Source organism: Centruroides sculpturatus, unplaced genomic scaffold (genome assembly GCF_000671375.1).
Source record: "Centruroides sculpturatus isolate CEXI.00-Female unplaced genomic scaffold, Cexi_2.0 scaffold34, whole genome shotgun sequence".
NCBI classification, from domain to species: domain Eukaryota; kingdom Metazoa; phylum Arthropoda; class Arachnida; order Scorpiones; family Buthidae; genus Centruroides; species Centruroides sculpturatus.
Window position 1 is genome coordinate 67049 of NW_019384328.1, and position 27321 is coordinate 94369.

General features: G+C 25.4%; 1 protein-coding gene and 1 long non-coding RNA gene across 3 annotated transcripts in view; both read right to left on the reverse strand.

The window, feature by feature from the left end:
• LOC111628570 (neuronal growth regulator 1-like) overlaps positions 1-27321 on the reverse strand; it is a 106758-nt gene that overhangs the window by 64771 nt on the left and 14666 nt on the right. The gene's annotated exons all lie outside the window — the stretch shown is intronic.
• On the reverse strand, positions 6650-7440 carry LOC111628585. The gene is made up of 2 exons (XR_002757191.1): positions 7345-7440; positions 6650-6915 (listed from the first exon to the last, which is right to left on the reverse strand). It is a non-coding gene; the product is annotated as an uncharacterized LOC111628585 (long non-coding RNA).

Genomic DNA, 27321 nt, shown 5'->3' on the forward strand with positions numbered 1-27321 from the left:
ATATATATATATATACGTTTTGAGAGGAATTCTTTTTATTTTTGAGTATTGGAAGAAGTAATGTTGTAAAACCAAGAAAAGTTAAAATAAGTCAGAAAATGAAGAGTAGAATGAAGCAAACCTTAGTAGTGGGGTGGAGTGGTATTGTACAGTACATGCACTTGCATTTGCTAACGTAAGACAACCGAACACGATAGATGTAATGCTGTGTGCAGAGTGTAGTAAATTATGGATAAGTGGTGGAGTCGCACAATATTGACTCTATCTGTTGTACGGTGGGTACAGAAGGAGATTGAAGTGACTTCGGATTTTACATAATTTCCGAGAATGGAAGTTATTTGTTGGCCAGGGAGTGTAGGAAATGTGTCAAAAGAAACTACTAGAAAGTAGAAAAGAAATAAAGAATGCTAAGTATAGAATATATGGATGCTTCTAGTTTCTTTCTATCTTAAAACTAAACATCACTACAATAGATATAGTATAGGTCATTGCCGGAAAGGGAAAGTGTTATCTTCAATCTGTCAAACATCTCCAACCATGTCAAGACGACTTTTCGGCTATCGGAATATTCAATATCTAAATTTATTTCATTCATTTTTATTACCCTATTGAATGAAAGGTATCCTAACTCACATTTCACGCTAATTTTAGAAGGTAAATTAACGAAAATAGCAAATATAAATGTATAAAATCGTCAAAAGTACTTATTAAATAATGAAATAAGCTTCTTGTTTAACAAAAAAAAACATAGAGGATGATACAGGAAGATGCTAGGATAAAAAAAAATTGTAGGGATAAATTTCGTGGTGAAAGTCTCGTTCTATGATAATATAATAGGAATTTATAAGCTATAATTTAATTTTGATTATAAATTTATAAATGAAATAGTATTTTTACTAAATCAAACATACAAGGTATATAAACAAATATAAAAACAACATTAGAGCCTAATAAAAATATTTAATTTTTCATTAATTAGATAATACTTTAAAATATCAAATTTTTTAAAATATAATATTAAAATAAATATATTCAAAACGTATATATTATTCGTTTGAAAAATAAAATATGAATTTGAACTAATTACAGACCAAGTCATATAAGTTAAATCTGATTAACATAATTGCTATATAAGCTAATCACTCGATAATATGCAAAGAATAATGAGATGAGAATTGCTCAACTGATGATAATGTTGATGAATTTGTAATTTTCGTCAACAGGAAAATGAAAACATATTCGTCATCTTATCTTAAATATAGATTAAAATGGATAAATTTTAGAATTTTAGTTTTCGTTTTTAATCATTTTTCTCAATTTCTTAATTTATTTGAAAGAATGATAAGAGGTTAGTAATAAAGAATACAAATTGTAGTTTTATAATTAATGACAATCTGCTTATTACAACTATAATTTTCGAAGTAATTTAAAGGCAAAATTAACACCATCAAACTTGACTCGCTTGGTTTTAACAGCTTGTGTAGATACCTTGATTTAAAAAAATATATATATATATATATTAATATTTATAATAATTTCGATTTATTTTATTTTATTAATTTATTATATTTCGATTCTGTTAGATATTCTCTAAATATATTATAATAAATGTATTGAGTTGTTTCTTTGGCTTATGTGAGAAAAAAAAAAGGAATTCTAAAAGAGGGAATTCGCGGGCTACTAGTTGAGGAACCGTACGTATTCAAGTAAACAATTTCGGTGTAAAATCCCATATATAATCAAAGAATTAAATAAAGNAATCCTTTTCTTGTTATTAATGCACTTTACAACCGTTATAAATTAAACATTCAACATTATCGTTAAACAAAATTACCTTTAAAAAAATAAATAAAAAGGGGACTTTATTTATTTATTTTTAGAACAATTCGATCTTAAAATAAAGCGTTTATTACAAGATTTATTTCTGTACTAGAAGGCAATCGTAGTTATTTTTAAATCAAATAGACCAATTCCAAAAAAATAAAAAAAAAAAAGAATATCAAACTAACTTACACAAATGTTCTTTATTCAATGTTTAACAAAGGTATTCCCTTTCAATGGTTTCGGATAATAGCACTATTTCCCTTTACTACTATATAGCTTATTGTTATTCCTTGATAGCAACCAGAAACTACCAATTTCTACTACGTCCTTCTATAATCGTATTAATCTTCGGAAACTAAGTAAAAGACATCATCTGCAAATTCAGCACGTGCAGATAAACATCATTATGCCAGCCAAAATCCTGACTTCACGTAACACTCTAACCATTATTATTGCACTTTAGGGAAATGAAGGCTAAAGTATTAAGAAATACCTTTACTGTATTATTGTCTAGTGTTGCTGGAGTCAACTGTTTATCCACAATGAAAATGGAAAAAATGTATATGATACACGAAACGAATTATCAATGAGTATCGATTGGATATTATTTATATTAATGTATGACATTGAAGAAAAATTGATTCTCTCCCCCATTTTCCATTCTTACCCCTTTTCTATTGAGAGATTTTTGAATAAAATTTCTGATGATTGTAGCCAAAAAAAAAAAAAATTTTTTAAATCGATTTTCTTGTACTTGAATTATGATAATGATATTTAATTCTGAATACAGTAAAACCTGTCTAAAACGGAATCTGCCTAAAAATACTTCAAAACAGAGCGATTTATGTTAAAAAAGAAAAAAAAATCGCTGTTCAAAACTGAAACTTGCCAAACATTTACCGGCTTAAACAGGTTTTACATATTTAAACGTTAAATTAATTAGCATATTTCGAATTTACATTAAAATAAACTTTAACTTGTCTAGAATAAATATATTTAATTTAATATTCTTAAGCCATCTTCCTTTATAGCCGAAATTTAAACGAGATATGCTTCTATATCATCTTGTAAATCAATACTTAGAGCTGAATTTCTGCATCCTCTCTTACTTTTTTTTTTCTATTAGTAAATTTAAGACTTGTGATGTAGGATAAGATGTCAGATTTGGAGTAGATTTAATGTTGATATATATGCAATAATATCAAGTTATAAATTATTTAATAATTTGATCTTAATAATAAAAATGTATGTAATATTTTTTTAATGTTAGTCGAATCCCTTAAATCATCTAAAAATTTATATACATAAAAAAAATTGAAATTCCTCTGATTTTAGTATAGGAAGCGTTATGCATCTTTTAAAAACTCTTTTAATATTTTATTTAAAGTGAATATTTTTAGTTAATTCTCATTACAACTAATGTAGACTTTTTATCTAAATTTCTGCTGATTTTGATTAAATTCTTCATTATTTTATATTAGTAATGTCCAGTAAAGATTAAGGTACTCCTAAAAGTGGCATTATTTTTGTCTAAAGTATTGCCGTTTAGCATAAATATAAAAGCAAATACTAAAACTTGTTTAAAACGGAACCTGAATAAAACGGAAAAAATTATTTGAAAAAGGAGCGAATTTTCTTATGTTAAAAAAAAAAACCTGTTCAAAACGGAAACCGGAAAAAATATTCCGTATTGCGCGATTCCGGTTTACACAGGTTTTACTGTATTTCATTAATGATATAGGCCTACACTTGTCCATATTTTTAGTTAATTTTTAGTACTATTAAATATAAAGTTTTCCATCTTTAGCAATTATTTTATTTATATTTTCTCCATTAATTTTAAATAAATTCTTTTTTATACAGTAAAACCTGTGTAAACCGGAAATTCCGAATATATTTTCGGTTTTTCAAAGTTTCCATTTTAAGCAGGGTTTTTTTAACATAAGAAGTCGCTCGGTTTCGAAGAATTTTTTTCCTTCTAGGCAGGTTTCCATTTTATTCAGCTTCCGTTTTAGACAGGTTTTACTATAATAGCAATATACAGTGATGGTTTTAGGAGTAAGCAATAGGAAACCCGTCTAAGACGTCGAGTTTCTTTATGGCCTCTGTTAAATTTTACAAGAAAAATGCATTAAATATTTTAAAATAAACGTATCCTTTAAATATATATTATATTCTACAAAGGAAGAAGTTTAAAATCAATTTTCTGATTGGCTTTTAAGCATACATTTACGATAATTTACTTGTAAACATCAACAAAACTTTGATTAATATACAGACCTTTAAATAAAGTAATAAACTAAAATGTAGAAACATGAACATTTTGTGTTACTCTAAGCCGAATTTAATTAATTATTAATTTCGATTTAAATTTCAAATTTATTATTTGATATAATCAATTGGTATTAATGGAACGGTGATAAATCTGAAAGGAAATAACTATTAATAAATCAAATGTTTGTATTATTATTATTAATGTAAACAATGACAAATGACAAAGTAATCTAAACTCGATGAACAAGCAAACAGAAAAATTTTTCACTGGCTTTCTTTATTTGTTTATTTGTTAAATATACAGTAAAACACGGTATAAATGTGCTGTACACACACACACACACACACACACATACGTACGTACTAAAATTGTAGAAGGTAAGGCTCATATACTAGAGGAGGAGCATGCTAAATGTAAAGATAACGTAAGTGTTTCCGTACAGTATAACAACCACCTGGATGCACATTTTAATGAGTACAAGTCATAAACTCTTACACCCATCCAGTAGAAGTTTTAATAATAGTCGAGGAAGATGCAATAGCGACTTTTGCTTGTATGCTAAGAGGAGGAGGGAGGTCACAGCAGAGTAATTGGTGTTAAAACATGACCAGTGGTAATTTCCTGGTTCCGAAAACGGACATGAATTCTCCGAGTTTTGATTACTCTAGAAAATTGTTGCTGTTGTCCTGATTTTCATTGAAACTAGCCTGGGTTTTAATTTAACCTTAGCCGGATACATTAAACAGTGAGGATAGACAGTAATGGCATTGGTACGAAAACCCATGGGCTTTACTCACTTCTGGAAATGACGTGTATTGGTTTGGAAATGAAATAAACCAGTTTACTTAGGATATTTTAAATTCTGATGATGTACTTGTTCACTTGTTTAACTTTAGTAAATTTGTTCATTAGTTCGTCTTCAGTTGTATAAGAGTTATTAGTAAGTCACTATTAGATTATTTTCTTGATAAATTTGCAAACATTTAATTAATACTACCTTTAATAAAATATTAAATCGTTTCTAATGAATTTTTGTTTCGTCTTTTCGCGTATAAAGCGCGCACCCGAGTATACGTTTTTTCCGCTCGTATACTATATAATAAAGTATTAAAAAAAATGAAGTATTTACTATGTTAAATTTTTAATTATTATTTTTTAACTGTTTAATTATAATTAAAAGGGGAAGAAGAAAAGTGTAGAGAAGTGTTATATCTTTTATTTTATACTTTTCTACTTACGTTGGTTTTATGTAAATATCAAAAATATGCGTTGTAGATGTCAATACTTTTGACATTTTTTTTTTTCAAACTCTGTCCCAGGTGTGACAAAATAAAGTCGGAGTGTCACAAAAACCCAATTTTAAATCGGGTATACCTCGCGCTTAATCCACCATAGGACATCAGGTGTTATATGCAGAACACAACATGGAAGAGGCAAAGACATCTGTTTCAACTTGGTTTGTCCCTAGAGAATGAATTCCAAATACTGTGGTCCAAGGTTCACTTTTCTGTTGCACTTCCAAGTCTCGATACAACGAACGTAATAAACAGACACCTACAAATACAACGTTTACCAATTTCCTTAGGATTTTCTATTTCAAACTAGCTATGCTGAAAGTTAATCTGATTTGCCCTTAGGATCTCTATTCTTTGGTCTAAACAATGTTTTTTTTTTTTTGTTTTTTTTTACATCCCTGTTTTCATCTTTACCAAAAGTCTTTTGAGGATATCAATTGTTACATCTCTAGCATTCATGTTATTATTTTAAACTTTCTCTTCTATCCACTCACAAATACACTTACATACCTTTAAATTACTTTAAATAAATTTAATTTAAAAAAAAATTAAATTAATAAATACATTATACATAGATTTTTTTTAAAAAAAATTAAATTGTTTTTACCTCTATAAAATTAGAAAAATTTACCTTAAAAAAATATGAGTATTTTTATTCTTACTCTATTCAAATGCTTCCTCAAAAAAAAAAAAAATTTTACTTCATTTTTATTCTTATTTATTTTTATTATTTTTTGGTCAATAAAATTTTTCCAACTTTTTAACCTATTATAACAAATCGGCCACCTGCCAAATTTCATTTCTATGCCTATTTTGAGTTGCAAATTTTTACGATTCACTCCATCAGTAAGTCACTGATGATATAACTTTCGAATATTGAAAGATATCTTATTCTAAAACATAATATCTTATCTGATAATATATATATATAAATTTATGAATGAACAGAAAACTCATTAAACATTAAAAGAATTTTTATATTTCTTCTGAAATTTTCATATGAAATATGCTGATAAAAATACAAAGTGCAATTTTTTTTCTCTTCCCTCCATTTTTCCTCTTCCTCCTCTTCTTCTTCTTGGATTTATCTTTAACATGTTTCTCGTGTACATATATTTTTTTATAGTAAATATCTCTAGCCTCTATGTAAATAAGATATAACATATTCCTACACAATTTTATCCTTCTTTAAGAGCATTTTATAAGAAGGAAACGATTCTGTTATCAATTACCTAACGTGTAATCCCTTTTTTTTCTTTTTTAGTTCCCTCATTTATAATTCTATGTATTCTTAATTATCTTTGCACAACGTCTGTAAAACTTTTAATTCTTTTCTTATATTTCTTACTTGATGTCCCATGTTTTAGTTCCATAATTTAAGGCGCTTTCCAAAACCAATTTAATTAGTAAAATAATTATCTTATCCTCTATCCCCTTTGCTTCTGACAACATAGTTCGGTGTTTTGTCTTTTGTTTATGGGTCTTGTTCGAGGATTTTTCATTAAAAGTTATTGAAATCTGCTACAGAATGTAAAGCACTTGTTACTTTATTTATGTTTATAATTAAATTTATATATTATATATTGTAAAAGGGTATGAAATATTTTATAAACTTATAAATTAATTGCTGTTTTTATTATATAAACTTAACGTTTCTTTCCTTGATTTTAAGTAATGAGGAAAACTGGTTCGTATATACAGTAGACCCTCGATTTAACGCAATAATTGGAGACGTTAAATCGAATGTGTTGTAAAAATATATTAACAACGAATTTAAAATGTTATTATAATGTATAAGTATGAATAAATTATACTGATTGACCCCTTCTGACATTCTCTAAAGGTTTTAAATTTCTCCTACAGGATAAATTATTGTACGTTAAATCGGGGTATGTTAAATCGAGGATTTACTATATTTTAATAATTATTTTTTAAAAAAATGATACTTACAAATAATACTTGCATATATTAAATTAATACTTGTATAAGGTAAGTATTAATTACTAACAATCGATAAACAAATCATCAATAACAATAACATTAAACAATTAATTAGTTATAAACAATGGAAGGTGCTTAATAACAATACTTAAAATTTCTGGTATATATAGCCTTATGTATATATTTATTTATTTATGTAATAAATTATATTATAATCGATATATCGATAATTCTTTTACACGATTATTTTAAGCTTCAATATTGATATTTACTTTAGTTGCAACCAAATAATTTCACAGAATCATCCTGGCGAGCAAACTAGAATGTTTGTTATGTTAGATCTAGAATTAACAAATCGATCCACACACAACTAAAATATTTAAAGATTGTTTCAAATAAATTTATAACGAATTCAGCTTTTCCATTTATATATTTGTCAGTTATAAAAGTTACTTTCTCTTCTCTTCTATCCATCTTTCTCCCCCTCTATTATATATATAATAAGAAAAAATAAGATAAAAATACGATATATATATCATTTTTTTAATCTTATTCCTCCTTGAATATTTTTAATTGAGTTTTGTTTCGTTAAAATTTAACAATGTTGCTTCCCCCTTGTTCTTCTTCTTCCTCCTCCTGCTCCTTCTTTCTGTCTCTATCTCTATCCTCTTTTGTAAATTATTTAAAATTGTTCTGGAATTTGAAAACAGTAGAGAGAATTTTGTAAAGTAAATATATAATGGGAGAATGGGATAATTTTAAGCTCCAGTTCAACTTAGTGTCAATAGTTCGAGTTTGGTGTGAATTATGGAAGATGTAATCAACAATGTCGGCTTGTAATTCCCCTAAGTTAATTGTTCAATACAAATTCTGTTTAATATGTAACGTTTATATCAACAATTCAATACGACAATTTTCCGTTTTCGTTAAAAATATAAAATAAGATTATATTTATGAAATTTCTATTCCTCTTCCCCATCACCCCCTTAGAAAATTCGTCACGTTTCGAATATTTCGTTAGTAATTTTATCTTATATATATTTTTTATACTACGAAAAAATAATATCAGAAATCACAATATTGTTTTCATGAAGATGTTAGTGAATTTTTTAAGCTTTCTTTCCCCCCTTTAACTTCTTATTCCTTCTAACTTCGTCCCTTTCTCTTAGCAGCATTTCTCAATATACAGCAAGTTGGTATGTTGGTGTAAGGTTATGGGATAAGAAATTCTTGAACAAACTCCTAGGAACAGATAAATAAATAAAACTTCTCCCATTCCCAACCCTGAATTTGAAATTTCTACCAGACACCTTATCAAATTTTTCTTGAGTTGATCCATTCCACAAGCGTTTTCATAAGACGTTCCATCGACAAATTTGATTTGCATTGAATTATTCAGCATAATGTTTATCATTTGGGAACATATTTTTTTTTATTTGTCTTTTTATTTATTTATTATTTTTTCCTCCTTCCTGTTGCGATATGTTTATAGTAAGTAGGAGTTTATAAGTATGTTAAATTCGCTGGAGAATTATTCAAACTGATCAGAATTGTTAATTATTTTTCAATCAATCTACATCATCTCAAGATGTTTCGGCTTGAGATAAATCAACTGTTTAAATTCATATGATTATAATAAAGAAAGTTTGTTCAGTTAAATCTCTATTATTACTGTTGTTATAATAAATAATGCTTGAAAAGTTACTATAATTAATATTCTGCTATATTTCTTAATTAACATTTAATAAAATACATAATTTATTTTTCATAATATTACTGTGGCAGCGTGTTAAAAGTTATTAATATAAGTCTATACGTAAATATAATAAATTAGGAGAGGAAATATTAAAAATAATATCTTATTATATCGATTTTCAATGACTTTTAAATGATTTTCAAGAAAAAATTGGGTGATAATTCGAGTAAATTTGGTTTTAAAGTACTCATTAAAGATTAGAAGAGTTAATAATGTACATAAAATAAAGTACAATTAATAGGAAATGCCATAAATATTTTCAATGTGTACAGATTTCTGAAAATTGATGAAAATTACACCAAATTTATACCGACTTTTTGAAGTGATTTTTTTAAATATAAAAAGGAGTGATTTTTACAAGAAAATATAATTTTAAAATGTTTATTAAGGAGTAAAGACATTAATAATATATTTAAAATAAATTACAAATAATAGAAAATAGGGGTCTACTACAAAAATTTTCGTTGTAAAATGACAAAGTGTATCTTAACTTTAAGAAGTCCTCCTGAAAATCCTTTTCTGAATTCAAAGTAATGTGATATTATTTTAAATGTTTAAAATAATTTTTATATACATCAATATATAATATATACCGTGGCGATTTAAGACTTAATGAGCCCCTAAACACAGAAGATTGTGGCCCGTCTACATCATTTTACATCATAAACTAATAACTTCTAATTGTAGCCATAGTAAAACCTATGTAAACCGGAATCGCACGGTTCTGTTTAGACAGGTTTCCGTTTTTGAACAGATTTTACTGTAATTAAAAATATATATCAGAATATTAATTTTTTAACGTTCAAGCATAACACCTGGAATTTTTAAGATGCGCTTTATCTTTTAATTTTGGAAAAATATAAGGGGGAGGGAAAAAGAAATACAACCTTAAAATGAAGTAAATAATAAATTAATTTATAAATAAAAATTCATTAAAAATTTTATTTAAAAAATAATTTTATATAAATAAGAAAAATCATGAACATCATAAATTTTTCAACAATTTTTAAACATCTCAACGTAATCTCAATTAATCTCTCCTTTACGTCAGTTTGTTGAATAATAAATAATTATAGGTAGTAAATACCTCCGGAATTAATAGAGTTGCCTTTAAAGGATCATAAAATAGACTTTTATGTCTCCAGAAAGTATTTCTTGAAAGCTGAAAACCAATATACTCTTACTCAATTTTTTTCCCTCCTCCTCCTCCTCCTCCTCATCCTCCTGCTCCTTTCCCCTTTTAGTTACATTAACTCTTGAATAATTTCTTTTAAATTCTTAATGGCGTTATGAAAATAATAAAAATTGGTTAATTTCTTAATTAAAATCGCGAATTTCTTAAGTTAAAGCGTGAAAATTCTCACATAAAAATTTCTAACTATAAATTTTCGATTAATTAACAGCCGCTATATCATATTTATTAACTGGAAATTCATGCATTTATTTTAACTAAATTAAGGTAAAACCTGTTCAAAACGGAACCTGAATTGAACCTGCCTAAATGGGAAAAGTTCCTCAGAACAGAATGATTTATTGTGTTTAAAAAAACCTGTTTAAAACGGAAACCGGAAAAAATGTTCAGTACTGTGCAATTCGAATTTACATAGGTTTTACTATAATATTATAAAAAACGTTTAACATATATACAATAAAACCTGTGTAAACCAAAATCGCACGGTACTGAATATTTTTTTTCCTTTTAAACGTTTTAAATTGTTTCCGTTTTAAACAGGTTTTTTTTAACATAAGGAAATTTGCTCCGTTCCAAAGAATTTTTATCGTTTACGCAGGTTTCCGTTACATTCCGGTTCCGGTTTTGGATAGGTTTTACTGTATTAACTAAATTATATTCCCGTTAAAACTGCTTTTATATTTATTTTATTAAAATTATTTTAAACTCTTAAAAGTTTTAAAGAAAAAAATTTAATTTAAATATACCTAAAAAATACCGTACGAATTTGAATTTAAAACAGGTTAAAAATATAAATATTTTAATTAAAAAAAATACATTAAATTTTATCAATTTTATTAATTTATATTGAAATATTTATAATATTACCAGTTTTAAATTAAAATTCGTGCAGTATTTTAACTTAAAAAAATGAAAAATTTTTACAAATTTTAAGCAAAAATATTGTATAAATTCGAATTTAAAAACTGGTAAATATATAAATATTTGAATAAAATTTAATTAAATTCAATAAAATTCTAGAAAAATTACATTTTATTATAACTAAATAACATTAATAAAACGAATAAAATCAAATATATCTTAACTAAAGCCTATAAAATAAAATATTTAAATAAATTACCAAAATATAAAAATCATTTATTTAATTATTTATAAACTTATAAATATTTTAATTAAAAATCAATAAAATAATAAATGTATTAATTAATATTAAAATAAAACATTTTAATAAAAAAAAACTCTAAGGTATAATAATTGAAGCTGTATTTTAATAAATTTAATCACACAGTAAAACCTGTGTAAACCGGAATCGAATATTTTTTCCGGTTTACACAGGTTTACAATTCCATTTTAAATAGTTTTCTTAGCATAAGAAAATTCTCTTTGTTTTGAAAAATTTTTCCCGTTTAGGCAGGTTTCCGTTTTGGACAGGTTTTATTGTATTAAATGTTAAGAAAGTTGCAAATTTTTAAAATGAAATTTTTAACTTTACATTAACAAAATTACAATAAAACTTGCCTAAACTTAAATGAAACTCTAACGAATGTTTTTTCCGCTCTGGCAGGTTTTCGTTTTGAACAGGTTTTGTTTATTTAAACATGGAAAATCGTTCTGTTCCGTAGAATTTTTAACCTTTAGGCAAGTTTCCGTTTTATGCGGCTTTCGTTTTGGACAGATTTTACTGTATATTTAATAAAAATACAATTTAAAAAACAAATGTAAATAAAATATTTTATACGTTAAATGTATGAGGCGTCGGATTATTATTTAACAAGTTTTAAATTAAAATTCACTCAATATTTTCGCTTAAAAAAAGGAAAATAATAATAAATAATTTAATGAAAACGAGAATAAAACTTTATTTAATTTTTATTAGAAAATACCAGCAAATAAAATCACATACGATAAAAAAACGGAACCTGTCCAAAACGGAACCTGAATACAACGGAAAAAATTCTTCGAATCTAGACGATTTTCTGTTAAAAAAAAAACCTGNGATTCCGGTTCACACAGTAAAACCTGTGTAAACCGGAATCGAATATTTTTTCCGGTTTACACAGGTTTACAATTCCATTTTAAATAGTTTTCTTAGCATAAGAAAATTCTCTTTGTTTTGAAAAATTTTTCCCGTTTAGGCAGGTTTCCGTTTTGGACAGGTTTTATTGTATTAAATGTTAAGAAAGTTGCAAATTTTTAAAATGAAATTTTTAACTTTACATTAACAAAATTACAATAAAACTTGCCTAAACTTAAATGAAACTCTAACGAATGTTTTTTCCGCTCTGGCAGGTTTTCGTTTTGAACAGGTTTTGTTTATTTAAACATGGAAAATCGTTCTGTTCCGTAGAATTTTTAACCTTTAGGCAAGTTTCCGTTTTATGCGGCTTTCGTTTTGGACAGATTTTACTGTATATTTAATAAAAATACAATTTAAAAAACAAATGTAAATAAAATATTTTATACGTTAAATGTATGAGGCGTCGGATTATTATTTAACAAGTTTTAAATTAAAATTCACTCAATATTTTCGCTTAAAAAAAGGAAAATAATAATAAATAATTTAATGAAAACGAGAATAAAACTTTATTTAATTTTTATTAGAAAATACCAGCAAATAAAATCACATACGATAAAAAAACGGAACCTGTCCAAAACGGAACCTGAATACAACGGAAAAAATTCTTCGAATCTAGACGATTTTCTGTTAAAAAAAAAACCTGTTCAGANACTCTTAACTGTATTATAATTATTCTTAGCGCGGCGAACAATACTTAATTTGATAAATTATATTACAATATGAAACTTCTGAGAATATTTATTAACTTTATTGTCAAAGAAAATAATTATATTTATAAAATATTATAATAACTTTCAAGAATTTATATTATACAGCTTATATGCCTTACGCAAAGGAATAAGGTTTATATGTAAGGCGTTTTTGACTTATGCAAAAGTGCAATCTTTTGTATAAGGTATATGGGACTATTATATTCAATAATAATAATAATAATAATTTGGAAATTATTATTGAATATAATAAGCAATTTACACAGGTATATAGACCTATTCTTAAACGTTGCATAGGCATCCTTATCCAATGGACTAATCACTAGCTAACTGCTTAATAACACAATAAGTTGGTGTTACTAGACAGTTACGTTGCATAACACCAGTGTATATTTCATAGGCAACTATGCATTACGGGCTATGTCATGCCTAAAGTGCGAGCAAAAAATAATAAAAGCTATGTTATAAAATATTTATTTTAGTAAAAACTGAGTGAGTGAAACGTGTCCGTTTTGTAGATTAAGTTATTTTTAATAAAAGTAAATTATTTTAAATAAAATTCCAGTAAATATTAATTATAGAACATGTGTAGAAGTCACATTTGGACACAACAGAAGCCATTGTAACGCTAGAAGCATCACACGTTCTAACACTAGAAATATCATGCATATTTTAAATCGACACTAGCAACATCACACACAATGGTTACACTGTACACACCTATTTTATTTTCAACAGTAGCAATATTTATGTTTATTGTATTGTTAATTTATTAATGTTTATATTTTTATATTGACAAATAAATCACAAAGATATTTTATTATTATTATTTTTGTTTTTATTTTTATTTTTCGGACAAAGTAGGCAGAGCTAAGTCACGCAGAACACTTCTGGTAATACACACATTGGGGACAAGGACGGTAAAAACTTTTAACAATGAGACAAACGTCATTTAAAATATTCTAAATATCGTAAAATGAATAATAAACGTAAGACTTTCAAAGCGGATAAATGCATAAAATAATATTCGATTATATTTTAACATTTCGGTTTCAAATTATTAAAAAAAAAATACGTTAAAACTGATCTTAAAACCTAGCATCAAAATAAACATTTTGCTGATACTAGGATAGATAAATATGAATACTTTTAGATATCATGAAGAATTATCGTGAAAANGTTATTGCAATATTTATACAAATAAATACACTGACATACAAAAATTAAATTTATTGATTCATACTTCTTATTGTAAAATGAATCATTTCTCAAAATTTTTAAATCCATTTCTTTTTTCCTTATTATTTTCATTGTGTCCAATCCATGAAAGTTCAGTCCAACTCATTTGAAAATACAGTTGAATATAACTGTTTCTATAATTCTATTTTCTAAATGGCACTACTATAATAAAAAGTTGATTAAAAATATATGTAATTATTATTAAGTAAAATGTTCTGTATATTAATTTTAAATGATAATTATCTAACTCTCTAATAAGTATTGATCTTATAATCTGAAGAATATTGATATTTTTAATCATTGATAAATAATTTCAATTATTCTAAAATGATTTATTGGGTAATTTTATGCTTATTCCTGCAATGACCAACCAGTTTTATTCAATGCTGTTTCTTTTTTGGAATGTGGACTCACTACATTTATATTATACTTCTTATTTTGGTTATTTTCTTGAATTATAAAATTTTCACTTGATTTTTGTTTCTTTACAATTTATTTAATATACAGGATAAACAAAAATGATAACTATTCCAATTAATAATTTTCCAAAGAATCAAACCACTGAGTTACAATTTACAATTTCTTGTTTCTTTATTACAAATTTCTTTATTGTTTCTTTATTACAAATTTCCTGGAAGCTGATAATTGTATAAATAAAGTAACAAGAACAAAAGTAATATTGGCTCTCCAAGAGCCTACTAAAGCATAAATTATCATTATATTTGGAAATTTTACTTTATTTAATCCTTTATAGGCTATACCAATACATTTCGACTCCTCTTCATTGTACTTATACACGCTATACTTATGTAAATGCTAATTAAAATTAAACACGACACAAATAGCTTCATCTGTGTCGGTTTTCTCAAATAAAAATACTTAAAATTGCATTTTAATTGGAATTCTCCTTTACTTAATACTCCACGTACAAATATATCGCGACCTTTAGTTTTCTCATACACTGCAAAGAGTACACAGAATGAGTAGTGTGTGTACTTCCCTATTCTATAGGGAATCTACAGTACAGAGAAGTATAAATATACGAAATCCCCTTGGGTTTCGGTACAAAGGAGGTCCACTACAGTTTAGGGAAGTATTGTAGTAGACCTTTATGTCGGAAATTTAAAGAACCTTTCTTTTTTTTAATCAGAAAGCCAAATTTTATTTTAGTAGAATCTTCTGAGGCTGTTTGATGTATTGCAGGTTGCATAAGCATCCACAGGATACTCTTGTAATAAATAAAGTCAGCTGATTAAAAATATAGTATTTGATTGTAAGTTAGTTTTTAGTTAATTTATTTGAAAAATAAAAAAAAGCAATATCCAAAAAGTTATTTTTGTCTTTTATCATTGCAACAAGTTGCACTAGAAGACCTAGAAACACTAGATGTGGATACTTGTACCCATTCACAAATGAGCACAAGTGTCAACCTCTAGTGTTTAAAGGTCTTCTAGTGTAACTTGATGTAAGATACTAGAGTTTATAATACTATGGGCTTCTAGTGCGACTTGATGTAAGTTATTGAGGGCTCCTAATGAGGATATAAGAATGGATACTTGTGCCTGTAATACTAAAGCGTACTTTTATGTAGGGGATGTAGACCGCATAGGAAATGTAGGAATGCTATTGCTAGTAGACTTTTCCATCTCTAGTGGTAAGAGCTTCTAGTGCGAAGATTAAAGGATGGATACTTGCGCCCATTCACAAATGAGTGCAAGTATCCAATCACTCTGACTAATAGAAATTCTACTCTCAATTATATACGATATAAACAGCTTCCCTCGTATAAAAATACCTAATATTGCATATTTTAATATAATTTCATAATTTTAATTTACTTACTCATCGTGAATTTTCTCGCAAGTCTTGCTTTAAAAAAAGAAAATGAAAAAAGAAAAAAGAATACAACGCTATACAGTAAAATTCAAATACAATAAACAGACTAGCGGTCGACTTAACTTTGTTTCTTTACTTAATAATTTTCTGCATAATTAAAGCGAATATCACTTAACAAACAAGAAAATTACTAATACAACAAAGAAATTTATTGAACCTAACGTATACTGATTTCGTTATGAATAATAACAACGATATCCTTGCTGTTGCTGTTGTTGTCTGGAGTTAAAAGTATAAAATTTATTCTATATTTTTCGATTCAGTTAATAATATTCTAATTATAGACACAGGAAAGCGTTTACTAAAATTTAAAAATGACTAAAAAGAAAGATTTACTTTAAAGTTAATTTAACTCTTAACTGTATTATAATTATTCTTAGCGCGGCGAACAATACTTAATTTGATAAATTATATTACAATATGAAACTTCTGAGAATATTTATTAACTTTATTGTCAAAGAAAATAATTATATTTATAAAATATTATAATAACTTTCAAGAATTTATATTATACAGCTTATATGCCTTACGCAAAGGAATAAGGTTTATATGTAAGGCGTTTTTGACTTATGCAAAAGTGCAATCTTTTGTATAAGGTATATGGGACTATTATATTCAATAATAATAATAATAATAATTTGGAAATTATTATTGAATATAATAAGCAATTTACACAGGTATATAGACCTATTCTTAAACGTTGCATAGGCATCCTTATCCAATGGACTAATCACTAGCTAACTGCTTAATAACACAATAAGTTGGTGTTACTAGACAGTTACGTTGCATAACACCAGTGTATATTTCATAGGCAACTATGCATTACGGGCTATGTCATGCCTAAAGTGCGAGCAAAAAATAATAAAAGCTATGTTATAAAATATTTATTTTAATTAGTAATTTAAATTTCTTCCAGGAATTTTAATATTTAAAAATGACTTAAATTATTATTATTTAAATATTTTTAATATTTAAAATAAAACTTATAAAACTAAACCGCTACTCGAACGAAAAACAAAATTGTTAGTAACTTCCGTTTCCGGTTCTGTGCCATTTCGTAAATTAATACGTTGCATTAAATAAATATCAAGAATAATTTAATATCAAAATAATTTTCATAATTACTTCTACTTTTTAAAACTTTTTAATTATATTAGATATATTAACAATTCGTAGCCAGACAAACAGACTAACCAAAAATTATTTAAGACATTATACAGAACATTTTAAGACATAAATATAAATAAAAATAATCGATGTTTTTTTACTTCATAAAAATAATATTTTCTCACTCTCTTCATATATATAACACGCACGATATAAAAAATAAAAAAACTTTTTTTTATTTTATTTTACATACAGAAATATAATCATATATTTATTTGATTGCATTTTTAGTAATTTAATTTTTTTTTACAAAGTATAATACTTTTTAGTGTATAAAAGATTCCGAAAGTCTTATTGGTAATAGAAAAGGATGAACAACTCTAAATCAACTTTAGAAACATTAGGAAAGTGTCGATTCTAAGTCAATCTTCTTCTTGAAGTATATAAAAAAAAAAAGAAAAAAAAATGAGGAGGAGGAAGAAGAAGATTCCTTTGATAGAAATAAGACCCTTCTTACGTCTTTATAGACATGAACTTTTTACGAGAGATGGCTTTCTCTATAAAATAAGCTTTTACGTTGGAATAAGTGATTTCATTTGAAACACTTGTATAGCTTTAGCTATAAGGATATTTTTATCCATGCCGGAAAAGAATTTGCATACTGAAGATTTTCTTTCTGACCACTAACATATTTTTCCTTTTCCTAAATAGAGTCGAATCTAAACTAAATTTCAACTTGGTTTGTGACAATTGTTACACGTCGTCTTTAAGTTATTTTCAATTTGTTATAAGAGAAGACTAAGTAGAACAATTTCTTCTTCTTCTTCTTCTTTTTTTTAAAAAAAAAAAGTACATTACATTTTCGTATTCAAAAATGCATCCAAATCATGTTCGAATTTACTTTAATTTTATTTATCTTCTTAGATTTCTTTATATGAGGATATAAGAATGGATACTTGTGCCTGTAATACTAAAGCGTACTTTTATGTAGGGGATGTAGACCGCATAGGAAATGTAGGAATGCTATTGCTAGTAGACTTTTCCATCTCTAGTGGTAAGAGCTTCTAGTGCGAAGATTAAAGGATGGATACTTGCGCCCATTCACAAATGAGTGCAAGTATCCAATCACTCTGACTAATAGAAATTCTACTCTCAATTATATACGATATAAACAGCTTCCCTCGTATAAAAATACCTAATATTGCATATTTTAATATAATTTCATAATTTTAATTTACTTACTCATCGTGAATTTTCTCGCAAGTCTTGCTTTAAAAAAAGAAAATGAAAAAAGAAAAAAGAATACAACGCTATACAGTAAAATTCAAATACAATAAACAGACTAGCGGTCGACTTAACTTTGTTTCTTTACTTAATAATTTTCTGCATAATTAAAGCGAATATCACTTAACAAACAAGAAAATTACTAATACAACAAAGAAATTTATTGAACCTAACGTATACTGATTTCGTTATGAATAATAACAACGATATCCTTGCTGTTGCTGTTGTTGTCTGGAGTTAAAAGTATAAAATTTATTCTATATTTTTCGATTCAGTTAATAATATTCTAATTATAGACACAGGAAAGCGTTTACTAAAATTTAAAAATGACTAAAAAGAAAGATTTACTTTAAAGTTAATTTAACTCTTAACTGTATTATAATTATTCTTAGCGCGGCGAACAATACTTAATTTGATAAATTATATTACAATATGAAACTTCTGAGAATATTTATTAACTTTATTGTCAAAGAAAATAATTATATTTATAAAATATTATAATAACTTTCAAGAATTTATATTATACAGCTTATATGCCTTACGCAAAGGAATAAGGTTTATATGTAAGGCGTTTTTGACTTATGCAAAAGTGCAATCTTTTGTATAAGGTATATGGGACTATTATATTCAATAATAATAATAATAATAATTTGGAAATTATTATTGAATATAATAAGCAATTTACACAGGTATATAGACCTATTCTTAAACGTTGCATAGGCATCCTTATCCAATGGACTAATCACTAGCTAACTGCTTAATAACACAATAAGTTGGTGTTACTAGACAGTTACGTTGCATAACACCAGTGTATATTTCATAGGCAACTATGCATTACGGGCTATGTCATGCCTAAAGTGCGAGCAAAAAATAATAAAAGCTATGTTATAAAATATTTATTTTAATTAGTAATTTAAATTTCTTCCAGGAATTTTAATATTTAAAAATGACTTAAATTATTATTATTTAAATATTTTTAATATTTAAAATAAAACTTATAAAACTAAACCGCTACTCGAACGAAAAACAAAATTGTTAGTAACTTCCGTTTCCGGTTCTGTGCCATTTCGTAAATTAATACGTTGCATTAAATAAATATCAAGAATAATTTAATATCAAAATAATTTTCATAATTACTTCTACTTTTTAAAACTTTTTAATTATATTAGATATATTAACAATTCGTAGCCAGACAAACAGACTAACCAAAAATTATTTAAGACATTATACAGAACATTTTAAGACATAAATATAAATAAAAATAATCGATGTTTTTTTACTTCATAAAAATAATATTTTCTCACTCTCTTCATATATATAACACGCACGATATAAAAAATAAAAAAACTTTTTTTTATTTTATTTTACATACAGAAATATAATCATATATTTATTTGATTGCATTTTTAGTAATTTAATTTTTTTTTTACAAAGTATAATACTTTTTAGTGTATAAAAGATTCCGAAAGTCTTATTGGTAATAGAAAAGGATGAACAACTCTAAATCAACTTTAGAAACATTAGGAAAGTGTCGATTCTAAGTCAATCTTCTTCTTGAAGTATATAAAAAAAAAAAGAAAAAAAAATGAGGAGGAGGAAGAAGAAGATTCCTTTGATAGAAATAAGACCCTTCTTACGTCTTTATAGACATGAACTTTTTACGAGAGATGNACTGTATTTGTAAATGAAACCTGGTTAGTTGAATATACGTAGAAACGTCAATCAAAATAGCATTTTTTAAAATAATTTTTAAATCTTTTTTTTTTAGATAATTTATTCAAAGAATAAAGAATTGTTTATCCTATAGATTAAAGATGTAGTTGTAGATAACTCACTTGTCAATCTTAATTCGTATATCACTAGTGGAAAGGAGTCATTTACCTACAAGCTTTGAGCCAATAAATAATAAAGTTTCTTATCCAACAGAGAACATAAAACATAATACATTTTCTCCTAAAACTATATAGGACAATTTCAGTTCTCATAACTGTATTATTACTAATATCACAAAGAAAACTTTTCCACAACGACATATTTATGAATTATTGAGAAAAATCTAAAGGGATATATTGTTAAGTATTAAGAAAACCATACATCATCTAGAACAATCATCGCCTATGCCTATACTACACGAATAATTTATCAAAATTTAAGTTATTTTTGTACCTTTTCAATTTTTATGCATTTAAAATAGTACATAAATTATGTGACTAAATTATCATGTTAGAAATAAAATGAAATAAAAACGAACAAAATTTATTTGATAATTTATTTAATTGAAAATATAAGTTTTCGATTATAGTATTCCATATTTGGTCTCGACTTTTATATATTTAACTTCGTTCTCGAGATTAAGGAAGGACAGACAGTCAAACGGATGTCAGTGGTAATTTATAGGTCTTCAACTTGAAAATTACAACCCATAACAGTCTTATTATATAACTTGTTAGGAGATTTTTAAAAATTAACATATATACTAAAACCTGTCTAAAACGGAACCTAAATAAAACGAAAACCTGCTTAAACGGGACAAATTCTTCAGAGAGGAGCGATATTTTCTTAGGTTAAAAGAACGTGTTCAAAACAGAAAAAAAAATATTAGGTACTGTGCTATTCCGGTTTACACAGGTTTTATTGTATTATTTTTTTAATTATTATAATATATTTTTACTTAAAATAGTTTTAAAAAAATAGTTATTTTAATGAACTGAAAATTCTACTTAAAAAATGACTTATTTAATACAAAAATTATCAGAATTATATCCACTACAAATTATTGATTATTAATTTTTTTCCGTGTACTTTATCAATCCACCAAAGACAAAGTGAGGGATCTCTAAGCATAGATATGTGTAGAGACCTCAATAAATTTTGGTTGTAATGACTTTGCTCCCTATTATCATTAAACTAATGTTATCAGAGGGGGATGGAGGAGGAATAAGTGTTTCAACATAGAAAATCTCTCTTTAATTTTCATGAGTCATAGATATTGATCTAAGGAAATTTCTATATATTTTTACATGTATTTTCCTTTAAAAAAATCAAATCAAAATAATAATATATAATATATAAACATTAATGATTTTTTTTCTAGTTTACTAACAAGCTTATTTTAATCAAGAAAACAAATATTAATTTATTTAATTACTTCCTTTATTTACATAACAAAACTTTCTAAAAATATAATTATAATAAAAATAAGAGAAAAGGTTAATTTTTCAAAATAAAATTAATAAAGTTTTTATAAGCTGAATGTAATATCCCAAAGGTACATTCTCAGAATTGTTAATTGGTAGAGCTTGTGTTATTATACAGTAGATAAGAAATAGCTAAATAACCTTTCTGTTCTTTCAAAAGTCCTACTTTTCAACATTAAAAATGTGTATATGTAAGACACATCATTTAATTGCATTTTCTGTTGTTTCTGTGATAAAAGTAGTTTCTTATTTTTCTAATTTTTTTTTATTTTTTTATTTTTAAAAAGTAAAGTCTACAGTAGCAATGAACAGAGATGATGGAAAGAGATAATTGGAATATGTTACACAAGTTTGCTTTTCATTAACCACAAAAGTTATAAATAAACACTATTTTCATCAAAATTTAAATGGATTTTTCCTTTTTAAAATAATAAATGAAAAGTTAGAATTAAGTAAAATATTTATTTAATGAAGATTTTTTAACAGTTTATAAAAAGATTAATATAAATGTCAAGTGTATATCGCTTAAGGTGAAGTTAATATATCCTGTATAAAGAATAAAAAGTTTAATTTTTAAATATTCTTAAATGTATATATATATATATATATAATATAACATTTATTTATTTAAATGTTCCCTTTTATGATTTACATTGGGTTAAATCATTTAAACTCCAACCTGCATTTTTTTTCCTCAAGTAGAAAGGTAAGTTACAACCTCTTCACTTGACACTAGCATTTTTATCACCTGAGCTACCATCTTTTATTGTTAGAATAGCATTTTATGAGGCAAGTTACAAACTTTTTGACTTTACACTATCCTCATTATAACATTACTTACATATTTTTATTACTCCTCTATGCTTTTTAAAATACAATTGATATGATATAAGCCATACAGAACATGATATTTATTTTTAGAAAATATTAAACCAAACTGTAACTGAACAGTTATTTTTATAGCTACAACACACATTTTACAATATATTATAAATAGTTATAAGTTACCTTCTTTATAATTTCAAATATAATGGCTATGTTCTTGGCATAGATTCTGTTTAGTGGTTGGTTTTTTATAAGGGGAAAAATAATCAATTAAGCTTGAATTTATGGAAAAAATAATCAATTTTATTTTAGAATTTAAATAGAATTATTATATTTTAAATAATTTAATTAAATTAGTAATCAGGATTTGTTTGCTTAAGAAGTCATCTTCTGCATCTCTAAGGAAATGAGTGATATAAATTCTTACATCACACAAACTATTGCTTGGTATCATCCATATTACACAATTTATTGCTATTTTTTATATCTTGTAAGCAACTTTACAACAAAATTATTATTGGCATTAGTAAATTATAACATGTTGCATCCATGAATTGATGTAAATATAGTATCATTTGCCATCCTTCTAAATAAATTTTTATTTGTATCATTATTATTACATCCCCTATGCAAAATTACCACTTTTATATCCTTAAAAATGAGCGAATTATCTTTATTTTCTACTTAAACTCATTTGCAATATTTTTATCAATTAACTAAAAATTATCATCAGCAAATCAATAGCATTAAAAATTATTAAAAGTATATAAAAATAATCATTACCTTCTCCCATAAAATACATGATTTATGTCTTTTTGAACTGTTTTATAATGAAAAAATATGTTTTATGAATTTCAATCAATAGGAGAATACAGACATTTCATATCCAATGCTGATGATATAGAAAAATCTCAGTAAACTCTATTTTCTGTGGATGAGAGTTATTCATGAAAATGAAAAAGACATTAAATGTGATGTAAAATGTGACTTTAGTGTGTTTATTTTTATAACTTCGTCATTCTACATCTTTCTGCTCTAACATTCTGTTGTAGTTCTTGATGATGATAGGGTCAGAAGACTGCAGTTCACTCGTACAATTAGCCGGAAAGAGTTCTACATTGATATTCCACAGGAAGGATATGTCGGATGGTATACATAATAATGAATCATAAATAAGGGAATTTTCTTCCTTTAAAACTATGCTAATATCAATAAGAAGTTGCTAATCTTGTAATCTAAGTTTTGATAATTAAGTAGGAAATTTTAACTTGAAAAAAATTATTTTACATATTTTTTTTTTAAATTTACAAACAAATATTCTTCACTAACTAATATCAGAAAAAGCAAGAAACATATTCAATTTTCTCAATTTCTTATATTCCAATATGGCCGTTTTACTCTAATTTTCCGAAAGTGCACTCAAGAAGAGTGCTGGCTAATCTCAATAAAACGTCTTCCTTTATTTGTATTTCTCTCAAAATTTTTACTTAGAGTACATTATATTACAGTATCTTTATTCATACAGACTTTGTTTGCTTTCTCTACACCGATTTTCTTGCACCATAATCTACATCTGCCTTTAAACTTGTTTAACTAGTTAGACGAAGCATTAGACGTTCTATATTCAGTTTACTCTCTGTTTCATTGGTTTTTCTCTAGTAAACAACAAACCAGAAACTGGAATTTTAGTAGCTGCAACTTTTCCAATTTCTTAAACCATCGAGTAATCCTTCTTCAATCTGGATGAACTTGCCATAGTTGTTTAAATCCATTTAGTGACGACGTGCCAAATACTCTTCATTTCTTCACTGTTTCTGTTTTCTTTTTATTATTATTATTATTTTTGTTTTTATTTTTATTTTTTGCTTTAAAGAACAATCTTGTTCCAGGTTTATACTTAGGAATAACACCTTCACCAAGTTACAGAATCTGTAACTTATCCATGTTTGGCATTAACGATTTGGCTACACTCGTTATCGCTTCTCAACTGTTGAACATGTACAATAAAATGAATTGTGTCGTGATGTTAGTGGAAAATTTAGAATTTTGTAGCCATTAAATCTCATCATCACGTATAATTTCGCGGTAGAACATACAAAAATAAATTTATAAACAGTACTTAAGAGCCTGTGTACATTAAAAAAGATGCTCATAAAATGATCAAAAAATACAATTTATACAATGATAATAGCAGAAAAGTTTATTTAATCGAATATTTTAATGATTAAATTAATAATTATCGATAATTTTTAATATATATAATTTCATTTCCAATCATCTGTAGCTTGCAATTATACAGAATGTAAATAGCAGACATTTTAGTAAACACAAACTTCAGTCTATATTTACAGCAGTCTGAATAGTTTGGTATGCAAAATAATTATCAAAATTTAAGTTTTCAATAACAGGAATTAACATATTTATAAAGTATATTCTTTTAGAAGAATTCATTATCTTATTTTGAAAAAAAAGTAAAGTAAAAGAATATTTTTTTAAAAAAAATATGTTAGTTTTAAACGTTTAAAAAAATTAAAATTAAAAAAACAAATATAATAAATTATTTACTTAATAGTAATTTCAATAAAAATATTTAAAAAATTAAAGAAAAAAGTGTCAGTTAAAAGATATTTTACATGATTTTTAAACAGATTACAGCCTTTAATCAAAGATTAAGTCGCTGTTTAAGTAATTTAAATTTAAATTTACAACTAAACTTCTAAGTAAAAGGAAGTAAAATTTTATGTAAATTAAGATTTTTTTTCCTCTTTTGTTTTATATATATATAATTTTTTCAGAAAAGCTCACTCGTGAATATAAATAATTTATTTTAGATTTAGTTATAACATTATATATAAAATTAATAAAATTTATCTATTACTTTTATTGTAATAGACGAATAAAAAAATTTGAATGCTAGACAAATTAATTCTAGATTTAAAAAAAAAATATCATCTGTTTCATTCGAAAGTAAATAATTAAAATTAAATTCTAGAAAACTTAATTTATTAAACAAATAAAATCTAAATTATAAGGAAAAAAATGTTTCTATATTTATAAAGAAAATATATTGTAAAAGTTTTAATTTTTTTAACTTGTAAAATTAGATAAAATTTTCGAGTTAAGTAAGAAATTATAAATTAAAATTTAAGAAAAACATCAAAATCAATTCAACAAAGCAAGTGATATATAAAGGTTATCATCAAACTGGCATTCAATTGAAGTGAATAGGATTGTAACTACTATTCAGTGCAAATTGAGAATCCCAAAGCATATTCTTACTATCTTGATAGTGCAATTCCCAATAGTTGGTAATTAGAAAGGCATTCATGTGATAGGAACAGGGATTTTCTACATACTTAAATTAATACAATAATTGTTTTTTCCTGTTTATTTAATTTCTAAATAAAGTTAACATTTGGTTAAAACTAGAACAACATATAAAAAAGCTATATATAATCTTTATAAATAAATCAAAAAGGTTTTATTATTATTATTATTATTTTAATAAGAGAGTAAATCATAAAAAAATCAATATTAAAATAAAAATTATATTGCTATAAATGTCTCTTCTTATCGATAATGTAAAGCGAATGTACACGCACTTTTTTAATACTTAATATTATATATGTTAACTCACTAATCCTAAACAAACTCGAATCTTTTACTCGTAACAACCATTAATCATACTTTCTCATTCCTCAAGACTTTAATTCTGAGTGAAAGAATTAACAGTTAGTTACAAGTTTCTAAAGATAAGACTCTATCTATTTCTTTTTTAATTTTATTCTCTTTTTTTTACCTTTTTTTTTGTTTGCCTATACGAGCCTAGTAATCATCTCTTATACTAATGTAGGGACTGATCTTTCTACAGACTATTCAATTATTCAGTACCTAGTAAATGATTGTTTTAATATTTTAACTACAATGAACAGAAACGTAAATATTTAAAGGATAGGATGTCTTGTCATTCATTCGATTCTAGACTCCTATACAGGAAATGAATACAGGTTTAAAAATACTAACACTTTATAAAGTTTTATTTATTTTTTAATGCTTATTTTTCTTCAATGGCGATAATTTAATGTCTGACTGATTTCTTCAATTTTCCTCTTTTTTTTTTAAATAAAATTTTCTTATAAAGTCTGTTTGAAATGTGATATATTTCTTTAAAAATTTACAATTTTTATTGGAAGAAGTTCTCTTATCTCACTTAACACATTATATTAATGTTGCCCTATAGAATTTACGTAGAAAAATTAAAATAAAATAAATAAAGATTAATTTTATTAGGTTTATAAAAGCGTGTAATGAATTCGAACGAATGATTTCTGTCGAACATTGCATTAATATCTTTAGTAGAATTTTTAATATGATTTTTCTTTCCTGGATATCATGCTAATGAGTCTTTTCTTGTAGACAAAATTGTCTCTTCCCTTCTTACACTATTAATAACTTTCCATATATTAATCCAAATGAACTAGATCGTGTAATAATCTTAAATATAATCTTTCAGATGCTAATAACTTGGCTTGTCATATAAATTTAGTTTCGCTTGAATAAGATTAATAACAATCATTGTAATAAATTATCTTTAAACTGAAGTAAAATCAATTTAATATTTTTCTTGGCATATGTTGATAAGTAGTAAAGAACGGTTTGTATACTGAATAAAGCGGTTAATAACATAACCTAGTTAAGCTTGT